Raw genomic sequence first — 8,029 nt, 5'->3', positions numbered from 1 at the left:
ATGAGGGCTGAATCTAAGCAAGTAGCCCAAAGTTAGAAGTGGTGTTTTCCTTCCTATAATTTCTGCCAGTCTCAGTGAGGGATGTTTATTACAAACTTTTACAAATTATATGTTAACATAAACCCAAGCTAAGTCCTTGTCTGGAATAAGTTGTTGTACTGCTAGTATGAAGTCTTCTAAAAATATAGCTCAGAAACATGTGTGACTTGAAATAGAGTCGTTTCAAGGGTAATTTAGGTTGCTATGCCTTCAACACACAACTGAGAAATCTGTGATTGCTGAGCAGATTAGATTTCTGGCTATTCTTTAATGTGTTTATATTTTCTGAAACAGCCTTTGGAAATACTGTTTAACAGTATAACAGCTGGCTTGAGGATTAAGTTCATTAGCTTCCCTTATTCCCACCAGTCTTGACCTTAGGAGGAAGACACTCAGGGACAGCTTTGTCTTTAACCTGGTTTCATTCATTACAACAAGCTTCATTCGTTATTCGTTACCTGTATGGACCCCAGTTCATGCTTGTGCAAAATGTCACATTATTATTTTCTTAGTTTCTTCAAAAACCTGTCAAGTCAGGGATTGATTAGGGCCACCTCCATCTTTCTTACGCTCCCAAATAAAAAGTTTTCCAGGACCAAATCTGAATCCGCATCAGTAACAGGTTGGTACCCACAGAAATGAGAGCTCTTTATTTGCCTTTTTCTGCTCATCCTGTACCAAGCCCAGCGAGGCAGGGTGCAGACATTGACCATACTTGGTACTTTCTGTGACTTGTTCATAAATTCACCCAGTTTCAGCCTCTGAGAAGATTTAAGAGTCTTCCTGTTTTCTTGGTAGGAGGTGGATTAGGCCATCATGAGTCGATCGTTTTATTGCGTTTACAAGTCATGCAGCCTGCAGAAGTGTCTAGTATCACACAAACAGGAGACCAGTCCCACATTCTCAAACCAGCCACAGAGGGGGAGCACTGAAAGCCAGATGGTCCTGGGTAGACAGGTTCCTGCAGATGTTGTGGAGCTACCACAAAGATCTTGTTTTAACATTCTACCTTCTAAAGCACATTTGAGGGGAAAGGACTTCAAAGGCTTTTGAGGCTGTTCCCGTGTGTCAGATACTACTGTATCACACAGACCTTTTCATTAAGTAATCAAGCTTCAGAGTAAAAGCAATGAAGGTTTGTAATCTGGCTCCAGCAGCTCTTGACTGGTCGGCAATCTTCAAAAACTGTCATCATCTTCTGCCATTAGATAAGTTCATAGCATTTTCTAAATCTGTGTTGTCATCAAATCCTGCCACTTCCCGTTGGTGGTTTTCAGAGAAAGTACCCTAAAAATAAAATATTTATTGTGGAAATACTACTTTTATTCCTCTACCAGAGTTGATCATATCAAGGCCTTTTCATTAAAGCTTTTAAAGCATTGAGTTGGAAACAACTTCCATATTTATTGTTGCTTGAAAGTCTTCCTGCAGCATCTTCTCTGGCCTTTCAGTCACCCTAACAAAAACCGTGAGCATATGAATGCAAGACGTGATATATCCCTGACAGATTTCATGCTCTGTCTCTCTTCACAGCAAGAACATTTAAGAAATAAATAAATAAATAAAATAATGATAAAAAAAAAGCAAAGTAGTTGACATTTATTGAAGGGAAGAGGTTATGGAAGTATGTCAAACAGAACACCACAGCAGAATAAAGCTTGCCAGTAAGTTTAACTCTTTCTAGAGTTTTATTGCTTTTCGTGATTATTAACATCTTTAGTTAGAACAGCATTTGGATATCATTAAAATAAATGCAAACGATCCTGGCCTATCCTTGAGGATTTCTTTAGACATGCCTTTTTGTCACTCAGCTCACTAATGGATCATTTTTATCATAGAGTATCACGTTACGTACATTAAACAGTTTAGCATCGTCCAATGTCCTGTTGAGCTGGAAATAAAATTGCACAGATTTATCACTATACTGTAAATGACTTGAAGTAAATAACTTGTGAACTGTGTCTTCACTTAGCAGAAACTTAGCAATGTATTCTCAATACCCAGTCTCTAAGTCCATGCTATGAACCTGAACCTTCTGGAACTGGAGTCAGTCACAGCTGGAGCTTTGCCTTCACTCGGGTGCTTGCATCACAACATCCCCTCTACAACATTTTTATGGCTATGGACCAACAAAAGGAGGAGACAAGGACTCAAACTGAAATGAAGTTTTACATCATTTGAAAGTGATTTGCCCTCTGCCTCCTGAACAATCCAAAACAGTGATTTAAATTACTCTATTTTGTCACTGAAACAGGCTAGAAGCACTTGCTAGGGTACATACCACATCCAAACTGTTGAGAAAGTAAGCACCAGATAGATGAGAGGTAAAAATGGAAAGCTGGGGACAATACTTTCTCTGCATCCACTAAAGGATACCAGATTGTACGTTCACCAAGGTTCTTGCAGTACCGGCTAATTACTTCTTCCAACGCCAAGAACTTAGGTTGGGGTTTTTTCCTATCACATTTCTAGAAGTCCTAATTAATCTTAAATTGTTTTCATCCTTAATGCAGCCAGATAACTAAATCACTTCCTTGCACAGAGTTTGCCAAATGGTCTTCCAAAGCACACAGAGGCTCTCTGAATTACAGATAAGGCCATTTAGCAAACCATACGTTTCAACATATATTACAAATATGGTCCCAAAGGATCGGTTTTGTTTTAGAACACAATACAGTTGTGATTAATAAATGGCATTTTTATAGAACATGTTTTGAAGGTAATGGTAAATTAGCAAAACAAATTGTTGACAAAAGACAGTATTCTTCCCCCTGTTTACATGGGGAAAGGAATTTGAGGAAAGAACTTTTGACTCTTCCTCTATAGAATAACACCAGGAAATCTATGTGGCAGGATCTTTGTGATCTTTTCCAGTTTGTTTCCTCCATAAACATTTCCTCCCATAGAGCATACATGGGAGAAAGATCAAGTTGGAATAACTCCCTTAAACATCCTCTGAGCAGGAGTGCTACTTGCTTTTAGGGATTGGGTTTGTTTTGGGGTTTTTGTAGTTTTGTGTTTGTGTGTGTGTGTCTTGTTTTGATTTTTTTAAGTTCAATACATAAGTGAGATGACCAAGCAGATTTAATGAGCAGTCCGTGTGCCCTCACAGAAACAGTGATCTGCATGACCTTCCCAGTGGCTTCCAGTCTTTGTCAATAGGGCTGAAAAGCCATTGGTTTTTTGACCATTGTCTTATAAATAAACTGGCTGAAGTGAAGATTTTCTGACAGTCTGAACCTAAGACTGAAAAGTCCAATAGCTTAGGTCTGGAAGAAAATACATCTGCTTAGCATTTGGGTTTCCTGCTGGAAATAATATGAATTCTTCCAGGGCAACATTCCACAGACATCCATCTGTAACGTGTCGTAAACAGGGTGCCCTTCCACCCACACATTCACGCAAACATTAAACTATTTGTCATGAAATAGCAGGAGATTGCTACCTCTCCATGTGATATGTGTGCGGTTGAGCACCAATTCCTCACTCTGCCAGATGGTTACAGCCCAACTCACTGCAGAGATAGACCTCAAAAATCTGATCTTTCTGCCGTTTTGCATGTGTGCCTTTTTCCTGTAAGAAGTATGCAGAGTAAAGGAGATGGGTTTACCTTTCTCCTTTTATCCATCTTAATACAGCTTTTCTCACCAGACAATGGCATCTTCTGTGATATTTCAGAACTCAACAAAAAAATGTTCTGAAAAGGCAGAAGCTCTTATTTTGTTCTATACACGGAGATGGTCTTTGTGGTGTACATGAAGAAAGATGACATTCGTAGGTCTCTGGCTTGATTATTCTCTCTCCATAGTGTTTGAATACTGATTGCCCTAATTTACTTAATTGACACAGCTGTCCCTCAGGAACCGTGGCTGTTTACGGCTATCGGATACCAGCCTTTCCTGCTGAAGCACTTCTTTCTCTGCATAAAGTAAATGTTCATTGCACCAGGAGCCTGAATACCCTTCTCTACTCTGCCAAGGCCTATCAAGCAGATTGATCACCTGAAGTCTCCTCCCCATCCCTCAAAGTATGCAATACATACTAAGTCAAAAAATTCAGCAAAAAGAACCTGGAAATATGTTTTCAAGCTACAGCAGAAACGATTTTTGAAAACAGGTTCTCACTCAGGTGAATGCTTTAAATATTGGGATGGGATTTCCTTTGGTGAGTCTGGAGATGTTTAATTCAAAGACCAGATTCGCAGGCGAGAAACCCAAGTAGAGTTAAATGCCTCACTCTAAGGGATACAGCTGACATCTTGCTGTTTTTCTCTGGAAGAGTTCAGCTTGTTGGTCTCCAGGGACATTACTCTGAGCTGACTTAGCTCTTCCCCTCCATTCGTTAAGGAAGAGATGTGCCTGATCTTGGAGCAAAAATTCCTGCTAGCTGGCAGGACGCCTTGAAGTTAGGTGATGCACTAGCCAGCATTGTATTCTTTGCAGACTTAGCCCTGTACTGCTTCCATGTAAAGCTGATCCCTTCAAATGTTAACTAATTAAATAGTAGTTAATTAGAATTAGCTTCCACTTAACATTCTTTAAGGTAATTTTAAGATAGAAAGATGCAGGTACAAATAACAACCAGCTCTGCTCAGAAAAAAGGTGCCTTCTGCTGAAATCACAGTTAAGTATCTTGGCTATTCTTAACATTTCTTCGTTTTCCTTATGCTAACCTTTTATGCTATTACCCATGCACAACACATTTTCTTCTTTTTGTGCAATAAATATTCTGTCATGTGAGTTTGTTCTGTCACACTAGCAAAAGAACACTGTTATTATTTTTATATTCTTGTGCACAATGTGTCATATTGACTTAGAATAAAAATTACAATAAAATTTGAAAATGCCTTCATTAAAGCCTAGTTTATGAATATGTTTTAGATATACAAATTTTTTATGCGTGACTTCATCATTTCCAGCTGAAAGCAACACTGTTATCATGTGAAGGTCAAACACATATGATCAGTGTCACACTTAGAAGTCTCCAAATAACTTTGAAAATTCTTTGCATGAGCATCAAAAGCGTGGCTGTATTTGTCTTTCACATGATGTATTTGAAAATTATTTAAACTTGTGAATAGCTTGAATTTCTCTTGGAACCTGAGTTTATTTTAAAATTCCTAGGCTCTGATAACGTAATCAGGTGTATCCATCATGATCTTATCCACTTAAATGAAAAAAATTGTTTACTAATGTTCTTTAGACTTTATCTTTCTTTTAATAAAGGAGCTTTTGACAGTGTAAAGACATTCAGCAGTGTCCCTTGAAACAGACAGTAACAGCTTGAGCTCCAAAATTTGATCCTTTTTACATCTGTAATTTCTCTTCATGTAAGAAAAAATATCACAACACGATACCCTGCTTATGTCTGGCAAGTACTCTGATGGCAGAATTAGCTTTCAGAAGCCAAATACCTTCCTGAAATATCTCCTAGCAATTTTTCTCTGATCAGTAATTACGTGCGTTCCAATAAGAGGAGGTGTTTTGTTGTAGCTGATGATAGCTGAAGTCTCAAATTCTTACAGTTTCCATAATAATTTCCTTCCTGTGTTTGGCTCCATTCCATTCCAAACCAAAGTTTTTAGCAAAGGCAAGGCACATGAACTGCTGGACAAATCCTACATGGCTGTCTATGGCATGATCTTATGAATGGAACAGAATGATAAGTAGCTGGTCAGTCACTGAAACATTGACTGTGTAAATCAAAATGTGAGACTTGCACATTTTTCTAATTCCTCAGCAACAACCCAGTTTAAAAACAACCCAGCATAAAAATTGTTTCTCAGATTATGTTTCTGGGGTTTTTATATATATATATATATATATATATATAAAGATAAGAATTTAGGCCATACAATTCTTTTCCCAAAATTAAAGACAAGGAGTATAATATATGGTCTAATAGTTAGGATAGATAATTATGAATATTTTACATTCTTCTTATTCCTGCCCTTTTCTCAGCATATTATGAAAGTTTGGGGCAGTCGTTTAGTGCATTACTTGGGCTCCTAAGTGGTTTGATTTTCATAACTGCTGAGCATCTGAAGGTTCCTACCGTACTGAGCATCAGGTTTCTCTGTCAGCTCATCTGGGTGTCTCTTTTCCAGGAACGTCACTTTTCAAGCATTCGTGTTTTCATATCTTCACTTATAATCTCCTTTGCTTTAGTTGTAAAATACAAGGAACATTGTCATTTCCACCAAACGCTTTGGGATTCATAGGCAATGAAAATGAGTGGAAATTATGAAGATTGCCAACTGGTGATTTTTTTTCCACCCTTCCTGGCAAGAAATCCTCTTAATCAAATGGACCAAGTGGATGCTTACACAACAGTTTTTGTGAGCAAACTTCTGAAAAGACTACCATTTGCCAAATGTGTCAAAAATCATTTTATGTTCATCTGATTTCCACTCTTTTTTTTTTTTAATAGCCTACCAAAAAAAAAAAAAAAAACACCACAAAAACCCACCAAGTAACCTTTTATTTATTTATTTATCACAGTGGGGCTGAGGAGCAGAAATTTCAGCATTTTGTCCAACATTTGGAAAGAAGGCAAGCAGGCTGACATTTAAGAAGCATGGTATTAAGGGCGGGATTTCAGAAGCAGTCAGTACTGATCTAATTTTACTTCTGTGAGAGTCAACAGTAAAAATTTTACTGACTGATGGCAGAAGAATCATGGTCCTTTCTGGAAATCTCTGGGGTTTGCCCACATTCCATGACATTTCTTTCAGCCCTGAGGGACCTGACCTCGTACCCTTAAGCCACCCTGACACACTTCTCTTCTGTCAACAGCAGGCCCTCAGACGAGTTTAATAGAATGGTTTTCTGGCCACAATGTGCAAATATTTTAATAGCATCCTTGAACTAATCCTTAGCACAATTAAGTCCTTACCTTTCTGGATATTGTTGATAAATACAGTGGAATGATTAGATGATTAATTAAAATTAAGAAAAATCTGAAAGCAAGGTAAAAAACCTTCACTAAACCCCTCTTGGTTTTCCATGTTCTGTTTATCTAAAGTACTTTTTTTTTTTTTCAGTCTGTGAAAATTTATTATCTAAACTTACAAGACTATGAAAACTTGTCATCCATGTTTCCATGTTATCTTCAAAAAACTGAAGATCCTGAAAATTTAAACTGTAGAACAGCTTCACAGTTAGAATGAGAAAAACCCCACAAACCTTCAAAGCACTAGCATCATTTGCACGTGTGCCACAAAGTTCAATAGTTACCTTAAAGAGATTTGTCAAGGGCAAAGGAAAAGCATCAAGGAGAAGTTTGATCTCTGTCCATAACTCGTCTGACTTAAATTTGTGGCGGTACCTTTTAAATAAAGAGTGAGCAGTGCAAAGGACCCCATTAATGATGTGGAATTCTCCACTTTGAAAGGGATTCACCATTTCTGCCCGTAAGTCTGGCCATTTCTGAGGAAAGAATACAAAGTCCAATAATACTATTAACCTCACTTAACTGCTTCTGAATTTGTTCTGGGCTGCTAAGCATCAAGGGCACTGTGTTGGCTTCAATGGCAAACCTGTCCGGTTCACATTCTTTGTCCGGTTCATCCTCAACAATTCTCCAGTTCCTTTTAATATTCTTGAATGTTACAGATGCACAAACTTGGATGACATTTTCCTGTGAATTCTCCAGCAGCATGAAGAGTAACAACAGATAGTTCTGGCTTCCTTCAAACTGACTGAAGAAACTTTTCTGCAGGACACCTTATAGCAGGATCTGGATCTAGCGTTTTCTTTAGATGCTCAGTTAAAGTCTGTAAATTGGCATCACAGCTCCATTTTGGCAGAACTTTCTGCTTCACCAAGCTGCAGAGGCCAAGAGGCAAGCACCACTGCAGTAGAAGTGAGGACCCACACCCCCACGGCTGCCCGCTCATGCCGCTTCCCTACAGACCAAAAAGCGAGGCCAACCATGATGTGGGGCAGCTGCCCAAGAGCCCTTCAGCAGGGACCAGAGAGGACCCTCCAGG

At 38.5% G+C, this 8,029-nt stretch overlaps 1 long non-coding RNA gene across 1 annotated transcript in view; it reads right to left on the bottom strand.

Moving 5' to 3' along the window:
* Positions 1–1,477: 1,477 nt before the first annotated feature.
* The window catches only part of LOC308058271, a 153,902-nt gene continuing 147,350 nt past the window's right edge, over positions 1,478–8,029 (bottom strand). The window contains exons 4-5 of the long non-coding RNA XR_013925756.1: positions 1,895–1,930; positions 1,478–1,495 (exon numbers count right to left, since the gene is read on the bottom strand). This is a non-coding gene — a long non-coding RNA (uncharacterized lncRNA). The remainder of the gene's footprint in view (positions 1,496–1,894; positions 1,931–8,029) is intronic.

Source organism: Falco punctatus (genome assembly GCF_963210335.1).
Source record: "Falco punctatus genome assembly, chromosome: 1".
NCBI classification, from domain to species: domain Eukaryota; kingdom Metazoa; phylum Chordata; class Aves; order Falconiformes; family Falconidae; genus Falco; species Falco punctatus.
The sequence above is the reverse complement of the archived record's forward strand: the minus strand, read 5'-3'. Positions and strand labels throughout refer to the sequence as shown.